Source organism: Oncorhynchus mykiss, chromosome 15 (genome assembly GCF_057628025.1).
Source record: "Oncorhynchus mykiss isolate SJ-2025 chromosome 15, ASM5762802v1, whole genome shotgun sequence".
Taxonomy (NCBI): Eukaryota; Metazoa; Chordata; class Actinopteri; order Salmoniformes; family Salmonidae; genus Oncorhynchus; species Oncorhynchus mykiss.
The window spans coordinates 35,217,863-35,232,973 of NC_143036.1; the positions used below are offsets into that span (position 1 = coordinate 35,217,863).

Genomic DNA, 15,111 nt, shown 5'->3' on the forward strand with positions numbered 1-15,111 from the left:
GTCCAAGATTGTGTTTTTTTTTATAGATTCTCTGTGAATGGTTTTTGTAGTTATATAACCAAATAAGACACAATGTTTTTGATTACCAAAAATGAATCTTACCTGGAAAAGCATACACCGCAATGTGTCATTATGCCATTTAGTCTACAATACCCTTACAGAAAAACCACACGATTTCACATGAATTTTCATATGTGAAATCCTGTGAAAACATGGGTTTTTGGGACACTTCACATGTGATCACATGTTGCTTTACATGCTGTCAGATGTTATTACATTAAGATCACATGAAAAGTTTTTTTAAACACTTGTTCACTTCAAATTAATGTGTTTTTTCTGTAAGGGTACAAACGGTCACTAACTATTCAATAAAAAGTGGAGCTTTTCTTGCATTCCACAATGCCAAAGATGGGAGGTGCAAAAACAGTTTTACAATCTCCAAATTCAGTTAGTCAGGCTGTTGAGTGGATGTTCTCAAGCAGTAAAATACTGCTCATCCTCAAGACAATCCTACTGTGATGTGGATTAGACATGCTATATGCTAATGCCTCAGTAACCTTTTCCCAAGAGTGATGTATGTCATCTCCATTTTCTCATCCCATTAAGATCTCATTTCAAAGGTTAAATCTCATGTTTCCTCTTCAATCTTCCAGAGGTGAAGGGGAGACAATGTCTGATGTTCCGCATCATGGCCAAGTGGAGTGGAAAAGTCCCTGTCTGCATCCCAAACGGCATCCCATTCCATATATAGTGCACTGCTTTTAACCAGGGCCCATAAGTCTCTTTTCAAAAGTGCACTGAATAGGATATAGAGTTCCATATTGGACACAACTGAGGGGTACTCCTCCTCCAAGTCGTGGAAAACTAGCAACGCATTTAATCATGCAAGACATGGAAATATGAGAATGTAGGTCACACGTTAATGACAACCGACAGGCTTCAGAGCGACCAGGAAGTTTGTTTTGATTTTTAGATCAAGTCTTTGCTTTACTGCAGGGGTATAAGAAAGGTAAAGGGCTTGTTGTATTATTTGTATTCAGTGTGAGGGCGTATTAGTGAAGCCAGCTGATGTCCCTGACTAATAAGAGTTAAGCCCTAATGGTAAACAAACCCCATCCCCTTCCTCACACATTATCGTCTTTGTTGCCAACACACACACATGCATGCACGGGCGATCATGCACACACACAAACACGCACATGCATTCACACACACACAGGGAATACATACACACACAATTCTTCCCTTCCTCCCTCTCTCTCTTTCCCTCTCCCTGCCCTGTCTCCTTTCTCACCACACTACTACAGTACTCCCCAATTTCGGCAGCATTATCTGTGTACACATGAGCTTGGAAGAGACACCATCCCCAAGTGGCACTACTGTCTCTCTGATTAGAATATCCCCCAGTGACCACAGTACACATCACTGCCACTCTCTATGCAGAAGAGAGGGCTCTCCAGATCCCTATAATGTGCTTGATGAAGATCCCAGTGCTCCGGGGACCTGACAGGGGGCTGCCTCACACCAATCACGGCTGCCCCAGCTCCCAGCGTAAACGCAAGCCCTTCGCCACTGAGCCAGTCAGTGAGCCAGTCAGTGCTCACAAACCCTCGCTCATTCTCTCTCCCGCTCGCTCTCATACACTCACACAAGCTTGCTCTCTTTCACACTGCTCTGCCACACTTTCTCTCTCACTCGTCATTTTAAAACCATAGGGAGACTCCTACATTCTCTCTCCCTGTTTTGTACCTCTAGCGGCACACACTCCGGCATCAAGTCTGGCGTGGGCAATAGGCTTTGCACAGAAAAGGATAATGAAAGAAAGATACCAAAGACAGAGGTAGAGGTAAATGATAAAAGAGGGAATCATAGAGAGGAGGCAAAAAAAAGGAGAAGAGAGAAGAAGCTTGTCTTGTATTCTACACAGGGAAAATAAGCTTGGAGGATAGTTTGACTGCTTGGATTAAGCTGGCTTTGAAACAGTGTGAATCAATCAAGGTATGTGTGCTGTTTTACTTACCTCTTAGTTGGAGTGTTTTTTTTTATTTTTATGTAGGCTAGGTTGATATTGGGTATATTCCCCCTCCAAGTCAATAAGTAACAAACTGAGTTATTGTGCCAGAAACTCATGGTCATTTCTGTCACCCCGCTGCTGCAGCTGCTGCAAATGGCTTTCAAAGCCTCCTTGATGCCAAAGATTTTTTGAAGCTATAAATGTTTGACTTGCGTTTTATTCCCCCTCCAGCCAAATCAATAGATTATTAGATGTTATCCCCACATGTTATTTGGATGTGCATGTGGTGGAAGCAGAACCAGCGGGTGTCCTTGAAACAGTTTTACCAGAAAGAGTTTGATGAGACAGGAGGCTTGTGTTGTGCTCTGTTCTGTTCGGAGTGCAGGGTCAGTCATATTGAACAATGTCTTTCAGGCATGTCTGTATGGTCTTTGGGTCAAGGCAAACCTATTGATTCATTTATAGATGACACAGGAGGTTTCAGTGAATGCAGATTGGCAACACAGGCAACGAAACACCACTCACTGGGACTGTGTTATGCCCCCGTTTTATAAGTCATAGTGAGCCATTTCGGTTCATTTGCATTTAAAAGGAAATATAGCCTTTCAACTTGGTGTTGGAAAGTGTTCAAACATTGGTTATCAAACCATAGCCTGTCAAGTGGTTTGGGCAACTTCAAGGTGCTGATTTCAACACTGACTTGAGGGATACCAAAAAGCAAATGCCAATTTTGGGGGGATTGCATGTGGTTCAGCTTCACAACGCTGTTTAACACTTTTGTAATGAGATGAAAACAACAAATTGCATCACTGTATTTTGTAAGATCATTTTTGTTAGAGATTCCCTTTACAGAAAATCTGAGTCCCAATAAGTTCCAATCGCTTCGATTGTACAAATAACTGCAATATTAACAGTAAACATAAAGGTGTGAGTTTTTAATTTGCACTTTTCAATCAAAACACAACACAGCCTGCTTTGGCATCACAGGTATGACGTGCTATAATGCATATTATAGCCCATGTTTACATATGTACATTTATAAATGTACTTAATGGATTAAAGTATTTATTGTGGTATCCATGGAGATTAGTACCAACAAACTGAGTAGATATGAAAAAGGAAACACACCAGGGTTGGGCTCAATTCATATTGAAGGAAGTCAATTCAGGAAGCAATTTGAAATAAAGTTCAGAAATGGTCACATTTTAAAAATAAATACCTTCTACTTTTCAATTTATTGAGAAGTCATTTTAAATAAATGTCCTTTTTTTGATTATTGAATTGGGATTTTAGTTTAGTTAAATTACTTATTTTAATTTGATTTGAGCCTTGCAACACACACTATCTGATATGCTACATTTGGAATATGGGCTCACAGATGCACCCTGTCCCTGTTCATTCTACAGTAGCAGATGCTTACTCTGGTGATCTGTAGAAGGTGAGATGAGGACAACATATTAAAGAGCTACACTGCTACACCACCCACACCCGTAGGGTTTACATGTGGGGAGATACAGTGCGTGCCTTCAGAAAGTATTCATACCCCTTAACTTGTTCCACACTTTGTTCTGTTATAGCCTGAATAAAAATAATAATAATTTCTCAACAATCTACAAACAATACCCTTTAATGACAAAGTTGTTTTGCTTTCATGAAATACAGAAATATCTAATTTACGTATGTACTCACACCCCTGAGTCAATACATGTTATAATCAACTTTGGCAGCAATTACAGCTGTGAGTCTTCCTGGGTAAGTCTCTAAGAGCTTTGCACACTTGGACTGTACAATATTTGCACATTATTTTTTTCTAAATTCTTCAAGCACTGTCAAATTGGTTGGTGATCATTGCTAGACAACCATTTTCAAGTCTTGACAAATATTTTCAATCAAATTTTAGCCAAAAGTGTGACTCAGCCTCTCAGGAACATTCACTGTCTTTTTTGATGAGCAACTCCAGTGTAGTTGGACCTTGTTTTAAGTTAGTAAAAGTAAATTAATCTCCCAGTGTCTGGGGGAAAGCAAACTGAACCAGGTTTTCCCAGTGCTTAGCTCCATTCCGTTTCTTTTTAACCTTAAAAAACCTCTCCAGTCCCTAACGATTACAAGCATACCCATGACATGATGCAGCCCACACTATGCTTGAAATATAGGGAATGGTAGTCCATAATGTGTTGAATTGGATTTGCCCGAAACATAACACATTGAATTCAGTTAAAGTTAATTACTTTGTCACATTTTTTGCAGAATTACTTTAGTGCCTTGTTGCAAACAGGATGCATGTTTTGGAATTGTTTTATTCTTTACAGGCTTCCTTTTTTCACTCTGTCACTTAGGTTAGTATTGTGGAGTAACTAAAATGTCGTTGATCCATCTTCAATCCCTGAACAGTTTCCTTCCTATCCGGCAACTGATAGGAAGGAAGTGTGAAGTGTTCCAAAAACACATGTTTCACATGTGAAATGTCACATGCAATGCATTTTTTTAAATGTAACTTTTATTTAACTAGGCAAGTTCAATTCTTATTTACAATGACGGCCTAACCCGACCAAACCCGGACGACGCTGGGCCAATTGTGCACCGCCCTATGGGACTCCCAATAACAGCTGGATGTCATACAGCCTGGAATCAAACTAGGGACTGTAGTGACACCTCTTGCACTGAGATGCAGTGTCTTAGACCTTTGTGCCCCTCGGGAGCCATTCCAAGAACATGTTTCACATGTGAAATTTCATATTTCATATTAATGAGCTCACTTAACTGACAGCTCTTTGAAACGCCTATGTCGAGAAACATGGATGCAGTGTTGCAGTCAAGCTAATTTGATGATTCACAAAGCAACTCAAACAACATTGAAATTACATCATTAGCTAGGTTTCCATTCAACTGGTGACAGATTTGAATGCAAATATTCTAAAATCTGCATAAATAAAATAGTTATTTTTTCCACAAGAGGTTTGTTGCCATCAAATTGACTTGTTGCAGATAAAAGTCTGTGCTTGAGGAAACACACATAAAAAATAACTTCCGCTGTTAAAATCAAAATATGTGATTTAAATGGGTGTCCATTGCATTCTCATCTCAATGATTCTGTCACACAAAAAAATGATGCGTTACAAAGCGAAAGTGCCGACTCCGGTATTGGTTTGTGTGATCTAGCCAACAGCTGGTAGATACAGTGCGGGTATAGCCTACATGATGAGATTATTATGGACAAAAGAGTAAGATCATTTTTATTTGCCAAGCGACAGCCAAGCATCGATCATCATGTCACCAGAATAATAAGACCCTCTATATTTATTGGAAAAGCATCAAGCTCATCACCTTGCACTTTCACCATCCCGTGAAGTTCATCATAATGTATTTAATCTGTAGCCTAATAAACTGTATGCTTTCCAGAGACGTAGTGGGAGGACCACACAACATGTCATCGCGTTTACTTCAAATTTTTTTATTTTTTTATTTCACCTTTATTTAACCAGGTAGGCAAGTTGAGAACAAGTTCTCATTTACAATTGCGACCTGGCCAAGATAAAGCAAAGCAGTTCGACAGATACAACGACACAGAGTTACACATGGAGTAAAACAATATGATGGTAATCATATCAATATTTGCTCATAAAAGTTCACACTGCCATTTCTCACATAATTAATTTTACAGACACAAAAATATCCCACCGTGTCTAGCATATTTGGTTATGTAGACATTTGGAAAGAATACCGTCAAATTGATGTTTCTATCAGGCCTTTCGTGATTTTTTCTATGACCCTTTTGTTCCATGCTGGCTGAAGACGTAGCTAGCCAGTAACAAGCGAACACCAGATACAGATGAAAGAGTAGAAATGTAAGTATATTTGCCATAGACAAATAGTGTAAACTTTTAAATATATGTGACACAAGTCAGGAAACAAGGTATATGTTGCAAGTCACAGGAGAGCCGTTTGAACGTACAAAATATTTTTTTATTGAAATGCGTTTTTTGGCAGAAATGCCTCCTCGAACATGTGAACTTTCATGTGCCTTAATAAAAAATGATTTTGCCAACTGTAAATACGAATAAAGTTGTTAAATTAAGAACCTAGTTGATCTAGCCAAAGAAAACGTCAGAAACCTTCCCGCTAACCATGATTGGCTGGGGTAATGAGTGGGCTGGACATGCTGAGAGATGAGTTTCATCTTGTGTCTATAAAATGAGCTGCTCATTATGCGTAGATAATCCTTTCTACTGCAGTTTTTTCTAAAGATATAACGTTAGCCACGGAGAACTGCAAATATGTTGCTACTGCTCTCAATAACATAGCTGACCTGAATTTATCAGGCGCTATCGACAAAGGTCAGTGGGAAAAAGTTGTGATGGACTACTTTCTGGAGGATGATCGTGCCATGCTGACTCTCTTTGACTCTGAAAATGAATCAGACGACGAGCAAATCCCTGATTGAGGTAAAAACATTTTCATTGAAGAAAACATTGTAGAGTCTTCTGATGACGGTGATGGGGAAGAAACGGAGATCAACAGTTTTGTTGTCACAGAAGAATTGTACCGAGTTTTGAAATCATTGGAACACAACTGGCCAAACAAGCTGTGCAAACTAAACGGAAACAACAAAGGACGTCTTATTTGATGAAAGGGGTTGCAATCTGCCGTGAATCTTTCATTCATGTATACGGGTAAGAATCTAGCTATAGTTTCAGATATTATATGTTTCTAATTTTGTCAAATTTGTTGTTTTCATTGCAAGTTAGCCAGCTAACGTTAATGTTGAACCTAACTTATTTGGTTAACTGTAGCTATGACAATCGGTTTGTATTGTGAGTAACGTTACTCTGTGGATTGGGATTGTAGTTATTTTTTGTTTTTCAGCATCAGTAGAACACGACTGATTCTCCTCCACCAGTCATACAAGGAGAATGGTCTAATGCCTCCTATCAAAAAGAGAGGTGGCCTAAGCAAACAAAGGCAGCAGCGCTGTCATCAACTACACGCACCATTTCTTCACCAACTACGGAGGTGGGGAAACACTTGTGGACCTGAATTTTGATAACTGCGGTAGTCAAAACAAGAACAAGTTTGTGCTCTGGCCTCATCAAGCAGCGCTTCAGAAAGACCAGAGTGGACACTTTGTCTGAGATTGCTGGTGTTGTGAATGACAGCACTGTGACAGGGGTCAATATCCCACAGCTGGTTGGACTGGAGGAAGGTGTGGTTAGTGATATATTTTACATCAATTCCCATTATTAAAGTGGCTGGAGTTGAGTCAGTATGTTGGCAGCAGCCACTCAATGTTAGAAGCTGTTTTTCAGTCTCTCGGTCCCAGCTTTGATGTACCTGTACTGACCTCGCCTTCTGGATGATAGCGGGGTGAACAGGCAGTGGCTCGGGTGGTTGTTGTCCTTGATGATCTTTATGGCCTTCCTGTGACATCGGGTGGTGTAGGTGTCCTGGAGGGCAGGTAGTTTGCCCCCGGTGATGCGCTGTGCAGACCTCACTACCCTCTGGAGAGCCTTACGGTTGTGGGCGGAACAGTTGCCGTACCAGGCGGTGATACAGCCCGACAGGATGCTTTTGATTGCGCATCTGTAGAAGTTTGAGTGCTTTTGGTGACAAGCCGAATTTCTTCAGCCTCCTGAGGTTGAGGAGTTACTGCTGCGCCTTCTTCACACTGCTGTCTGTGTGGGTGGACCAATTCAGTTTGTCTGTGATGTGTATGCCGAGGAACTTAAAACTTACTACCCTCTCCACTACTGTTCCATCGATGTGGATAGGGGGGTGTTGCCTCTGCTGTTTCCTGAAGTCCACAATCATCTCCTTAGTTTTGTTGACGTTGAGTGTGAGGTTATTTTCCTGACACCACACTCCGAGGGCCCTCACCTCCTCCCTGTAGGCTGTCTCGTCGTTGTTGGTAATCAAGCCTACCACTGTTGTGTCGTCCGCAAACTTGATGATTGAGTTGGAGGCGTGCGTGGCCATGCAGTCGTGGGTGAACAGGGAGTACAGGAGAGGGCTCAGAACGCACCCTTGTGGGGCCCCAGTGTTGAGGATCAGCGGGGTGGAGATGTTGTTACCTACCCTCACCACCTGGGGGCGGCCCGTCAGGAAGTCTAGTACCCAGTTGCACAGGGCAGGTTCGAGACCCAGGGTCTTGAGCTTGATGACGAGTTTGGAGGGTACTATGGTGTTAAATTCTGAGCTGTTGTCGATGAACAACATTCTCACATAGGTATTCCTCTTGTCAAGATGGGTTAGGGCAGTGTGCAGTGTGGTTGAGATTGCATCGTCTGTGGACCTATTTGGGCGGTAAGCAAATTGGAGTGGGTCTAGGGTGTCAGGTAGGGTGGAGGTGATATGGTCCTTGCCTAGTCTCTCAAAGCACTTCATGATGACGGAAGTGAGTGCTACGGGGTAGTCGTTTAGCTCAGTTACCTTAGCTTTCTTGGGAACAGGAACAGTGGTGGTCCTCTTGAAGCATGTGGGAACAGCAGACTAGGATAGGGATCGATTGAATATGTCCGTAAACACACCAGCCAGCTGGTCTGCGCATGCTCTGAGGGCGCGGCTGGGGATGCCGTCTGGGCCTGCAGCCTTGCGAGGGTTAACAGGTTTAAATGTTTTACTCACCTCGGCTGCAGTGAAAGAGAGTCCGCATGTTTTGGTTGCGGGCCGTGTCAGTGGCGCTGTATTGTCCTCAAAGCGGGCAAAAAAGTTATTTAGTCTGCCTGGGAGCAAGGCATCCTGGTCCGTGACTGGGCTGGTTTTCTTTTTGTAATACCTGATTGACTGTAGACCCTGCCACATACCTCTTGTGTCTGAGCCGTTGAATTGCGATTCTACTTTGTCTCTATACTGACGCTTAGCTTGTTTGATTGCCTTGCGGAGGGAATAGCTAAACTGTTTGTATTCGGTCATGTTTCCGGTCACCTTGCCCTGATTAAAAGCAGTGGTTCGCGCTTTCAGTTTCACGCGAATGCTGCCATCAATCCACGGTTTCTGGTTTGGGAATGTTTTAATCGTTGCTATGGGAACGACATCTTCAACGCACGTTCTAATGAACTCGCTCATCGAATCAGCGTATTTGTCAATGTTGTGGTCTGACGCAATATGAAACATATCCCAGTCCACGTGATGGAAGCAGTCTTGGAGCATGGAATCAGATTGGTCGGACCAGCGTTGAACAGACCTCAGCGTGGGAGCTTCTTGTTTTAGCTTCTGTCTGTAGGCAGGGAGCAACAAAATGGAGTCGTGGTCATCTTTTTCGAAAGGAGGGCGGGGGAGGGCCTTATATGCATCGCGTAAGTTAGAATAGCAATGATCCAAGGTTTAACCAGCCCTGGTTGCGCAATCGATATGCTAATATAATTTAGGGAGTCTTGTTTTCAGATTAGCCTTGTTAAAATCCCCTGCTACAATGAATGCAGCCTCAGGATATATGGATTCTAGTTTGCAAAGAGTCAAATAAAGTTTGTTCAGAGCCATCGATGTGTCTGCTTGGGGGGGAATATATACGGCTGTGATTATAGTCGAAGAGAATTCCCTTGGTAGATAATGCGGTCGACATTTGATTGTGAGGAATTCTAAATCAGGTGAACAGAAGGACTTGAGTTCCTGTATGTTGTTGTGACCACACCACGTCTCGTTAACCATAAAGCATACGCCCCCGCCCCTCTTCTTACCAGAAAGATGTTTGTTTCTGTCGGCGCGATGCGTGGAGAAACCAGCTGGCTGCACCGACTCCGATAGCGTCTCACGAGTGAGCCATGTTTCCGTGAAGCAAAGAACGTTACAGTCCCTGATGTCCCTCTGGAATGCTACCCTTGCTCGGATTTCATCAACCTTGTTGTCAAGAGAATGGGCAGGACAGAAAGGGCAGGACAGAAACAGGCTCTCCGATATAGATTCCCTTGTTCATGCGTGGTTCGGACGGACCAGTCATCAGCACTATCTGCAGTGCCTCTATTCAAATCCTCTCTCTTAATTAACACACGTTAATTACGTTGCTGCTACTATTTTTTTATCCCCCTGCTTAACCACTTTACCCCTGATTGTACGCATATAACTACCTTGTCTATCACTGATATCATTATTGATACTGTTCTTGTACATACTGTATATATTATTTTGACACTATCTATTTCTGATATTGCTACTATGCAAGTAATCATTTGGCTGTACCGTTTACACTTTCTGTAGAGACCATCCACTTTGCAAGACTTAGCAATATATTGATATATAAAATGAATAATATGTGTGGTCGTAACATGATTTTGTGACATACCACAACAATATCATGTGAATGTATCAAGTGTCCACCACATAATATATAGTGCATCCACATAAATAAATTGCGCATGCATCGGTTTATGTTCTGTACATGTGCACCTCACTTAGGTTTCAATTCAGGTTGCATGGCCTTAATTATGTATGGAATACGATATGATAAGTGTGTGTGTAACAGTATGTAAAGTATGCTAATGTACTGGTGTGAAGGCATTTGGGCAGTGGTCAAAAGTACTTAGGTAGTACTTTAAAGTATTTTTACTTACATATTTCTGGGGGGTATCAGTACATTACTTTACGATTTCTTTTTTTGGCAACTTTTACTTCACTACATTCCGATAGAAAATGTAATTTTTACTCCATACATTTTCCTTGACACCCAAAAGTACTTGTTACAGTTTGACAGGAAAATTGTCCAATTCACATAAGAGAACATCCCTACTGCATCTGATCTGGCAGAATCACTAAATACAAATGCTTTGTTTGTCAATTATGTCTGAGTTTTGGTGTGCCCCAGGCTATCCGTCGAAAAAAAAATTGTGCCATCTTGTTAGGAATTTGAAATGATTTATACTTTTACTCAAGAATGACAATTTAGTACTTTTTCCACCACTTGATGTGGCGGGAGGATATAGCATTTCTTTCACATGACTCATCAATTTAGACAAGTGTGTCTGGGTAAGCGTCATCTAACATTCATAAATATTTTTATCTTGACAGTATCTGTTTACATGGAATTTGTCCTTATTGTATGCTACTACCACTTTTGTCTTAATTTTCACTACACTAATCACTGTTTAGCACATGACCTCATTGTGATCCTTAAAGAGATGGGTGAGTCTGGCTTAAAAGAGGGCGTGAACATTCATAACAATCGGGAATCGGGTTTTTTGGGCGCCGATTTGCAGATTTTTTGATTTATTAAATGTTTTATATACCTTTATTTAACTAGGCAAGTCAGTTAAGAAGACATTCTTAATTTCAATGACGGGCTAGGAACGATGGGTTAACTGCCTCGTTCAGGGGCAGAACGACAGATTTTCACCTTGTCAGCTCGGGGGATCCAATCTTGCAACCTTAAAGTTAACTAGTCCAATGCAATAACGACCTGCCTCTCGTTGCACTCCACAAGGAGACTGACTGCTTGTTACCCGCATGCAGTAAGCCAAGGTAAGTTGCTAGCTAGCATTACACTTATCTTATAAAAAACAATCAATCAATCATAATCATTAGTTAACTACACATGGTTGATGATATTACTAGATATTATCTAGCGTGTCCTGCGTTGCATATAATCTGACTGAGCATACAAGTATCTAACTATCTGACTGAGCGGTGGTAGACAGAAGCAGGCGTGTAAACATTCATTCCAACAGCACTTTTGTCAAGCATTGCACTGTTCAAGCCCATCAACTTCCGAGATGAGGCTGGTGTAACCGAAGTGAAATGGCTAGCTAGTTAGCAGGCGCTAATAGCTTTTCCAACGTCACTCGCTCTGAGGCTTCTAGAAGCTATACTATTACACTGGCAATACTAAAGTGCCTATAAGAATATCCAATAGTCAAAGGAACCTCTAGTGACTCCCCATCCCGCGTGAGGTAGAGTAATCATCGACTGACACTAATTAGCATAACGCAATGGACATAAATATTCCTAGAAAATATTCCTATTGTTGAAAATCACAAGTGAAATATATTGAGACACAGCTTAGCCTTTTGTTAATTACCCTGTCTCAGATTGTCAAAATATGCTTTACAGCCAAAGCTAGACAAGTATTTGTGTACGTTTATCGATAGCCTAGAATAGCATTTTGTCCAGCTAGCAGCAGGTAAATTGGTCACAGAAATCAGACAAGCAATCAAATTAAATCGTTTACCTTTAATGAGCTTCGGATGTTTTCACTCACGAGACTCCCTGTTAGATAGCCAATGTTCCTTTTTTCCCAAAAATATTATTTTTGTAGGCGAAATGGCTCTGTGTGTTCTTCACGTTTGGCTGAGAAATCGCCCGGAAATTGCAGTCACGAAAACACCTGCAAATATTCAAAATTATCTCCATAATATCGACAGAAACATGGCAAACGTTGTTTATAACCAATCCTCAAGGTGTTTTTCAAATATCTATTCGATAATATATCCACCGGGACAATTTGTTTTTCAGTAAGGACCGATCGGAATAATGGCTACCTCTGTATTTTATGCGAGAATCACTCTGGGAGCATCAGGTGACTTGTGCAATGTAGCCGCTTACGGGTATTCTTCAACATAAATGCGTAATGGTGTGCATGTTATATTGCCCTGGGGGTACTAACAAAGGATCCAATTTTGGAAAGTTGTATTCCTCTGGAAGGAGATCCTCGCCCTGAGCTTGTCTACTTTATTATCCAGATACTGAATATTAGTGAGTAATATACTTTGGAGGTGCTGGATGGTGTGCACGTCTCTTGAGTCGGACCAGAAGTCCACTCCGAATACCGCTTCTCCGGTGACTGTGTTTTGGAGCAGCCTCTGGAATAAGTTATGTTGCTCTGGGGGTACGAACAAAGGATCCAATTTGGGAAAGTTGTATTCCTGCACGTAATGCTGGTGAGTTACCGACTCTCTGATATCCAAAAGTTATTTCCGGCTTTATGTAATAACACATACAAAATTCTGGGCCAATAATATAAGAAATGACACACACAAAAAAAATAGTACAGTTGCTTAGGAGCTAGAAACAGAGCTGCCATATCTGTCGGCTCCATCTTACAAACTGCAGTCATGATCATACCTTATATAAAGCACCACAGAATGTGTTCCAATCATTTTTCCACAATTAATTTCCCCATAGGGAAGGCCTGTGTTCCATGTAGGCTTGCCCTGGCGTGAGTCTTTCTAGGACAAGGTGACTTTTAGCAATATATTCTATATTATATATTTACCCCCCCCCCCCCCCCAAATGAAAATCTAATTAGCTGCTAATGTGGCTATAATAACAAATGCCATGATGATCTGGACGAGACTTCCGAATCAAGGCAAAGGTAAGAATCTCTGGATTAACTATCTAATGTTAGCTTAATGTAGTAATGAATAAATTAGCTACATTTTTTAAATTGTGAATTCTATGAACTGTCTTGTGGATATTTTTAAAAGACACAATACCTGTTAGCAAAGGTGTCAGCTAGAGATGGGATTTGTAGTCTTGCATGTCTACTTTGTTGCAAATTAGCATTTTCGAATCTGAGAGTAAATGGTGCCAAAAATATTGATTTGAAGCCCCTTTTCCGAGAGAGATTTACATGGTATCAAAACATCACGCCAGGGTAAGCCAACACAAAACAGAGCCCTTATTTTAAGTATTTAAAAAAATCCTTTATTGGAAAAATGAACGGTGAAAAGGCAATTGGAAGCATTTCCCTGTATGAGCGCTAGGTTTTATGTGTATTATGACACCTCCACTGTGGTGCTCTATTCAAAACATCAGGTAGAAAAATGTCCCATTATACCTACAAGGTACCAAACTGTACCATGTGAGTTCATATGTATACCTGTGAAGTGTACCTTGGACTTTTTTGTACCCTAACCATATGCTTCATTTTTGAGAGTTTGTAAAAACATATTCCAAGCAGAAAGAATGGACCTGGTGGCACTGCAGAAACATCGATGCACTCAACCCAGAGGTTGCAAGTTAAAATCCCCAAAGCATTCATGTATACTCTGTCAAGTGTCCCTGAGCACTGCTCATTTTACATTGATGTTAATCTAACAATTTCCTTGATTCTTGGCAGTTTTAAGCTTTTAGCAAAGTGCAGAAATGTATTATTGTCAATAAGTCTGCAGCATTATCTATTTTATGCAGCAGGACTTTTTAGGTTTATTTTCACAAGATCATGTTGTTGCATGTCTAGTTTCAAATGATCTCATGTTGCTTCACATGTTGTCACGGGATCTCATGTGGTTTTTCCATAAGCCTATTAGATTTGTTAACTGTTAAACTGTACATTAAAACAAACTGCAACTGTACACCGCATATGTCACGGCCGTCAAAAGAAGTAGACCAAAGTGCATCGTTGTGACCGTACAGTTCCCTTTTATTTTAGTAAATGTCACCAACAAAACAACAAATTAAAAACAACCGTGACGCTTACAGGGATATAGTGCCACTAACAAAAGTCACTACCCACACCGAAAGGAGTGAAAAAAGGGCTACCTAAGTATGATTCCCAATCAGAGACAACGATAGACAGCTGTCCCTGATTGAAAACCATACCCATCCAGAACATAGAAATAAAGAAACACAGAAAACAAAACATAGAATGCCCACCCACATCACACCCTGACCTAACCAAATAGAGAAATAAAATAGCTCTCTAAGGTCAGGGCGTGACAGCATAGCTATCCAATTATCTTTGAATAATCCACTGCACTTATTGTTGTATGAGAGGCATGCATCTCCCACAACAAGAGAGCAGTAGATACACACATCCCCTCTGAACCCTCCAATGTAGTTATGATTTCCAAATGGCACCTTATTCTCCACATCAGGACTGTCCAACCCCCTTCCTGGAGATCCACTATCGTGTGGATTTTCAGTCCAACCCTAATTTAACACACCCGATATTACTAATTAGCTGCTCAACAAGACCTTAACTAGCTGGATCAGATACGCTAAATTAGGGTTGGACTGAAAACCTACAGGACAGTTGTTCTCCAGGAAGACCATTAGGCAGCCCTGCTCTACATAGTATAATACTTTTGACCAGAGCCCAAAGGGAGTGCACTATTAAGGGAATAGGGTCCCATTTGGGTCTGAACCAGTGTCAACAGCTCCTCATGGTTCTACCC

At 41.1% G+C, this 15,111-nt stretch overlaps 1 protein-coding gene across 1 annotated transcript in view; it reads left to right on the forward strand.

Annotated features, from left to right (window-relative positions):
* The first annotated feature begins 1,551 nt into the window (after positions 1 to 1,551).
* LOC110490017 (cadherin-12) overlaps positions 1,552 to 15,111 on the forward strand; it is a 200,358-nt gene continuing 186,798 nt past the window's right edge. The window contains exon 1 of the mRNA XM_021563093.3: positions 1,552 to 1,998. The gene's annotated coding sequence lies outside the window, so the exon portion shown is untranslated. The remainder of the gene's footprint in view (positions 1,999 to 15,111) is intronic.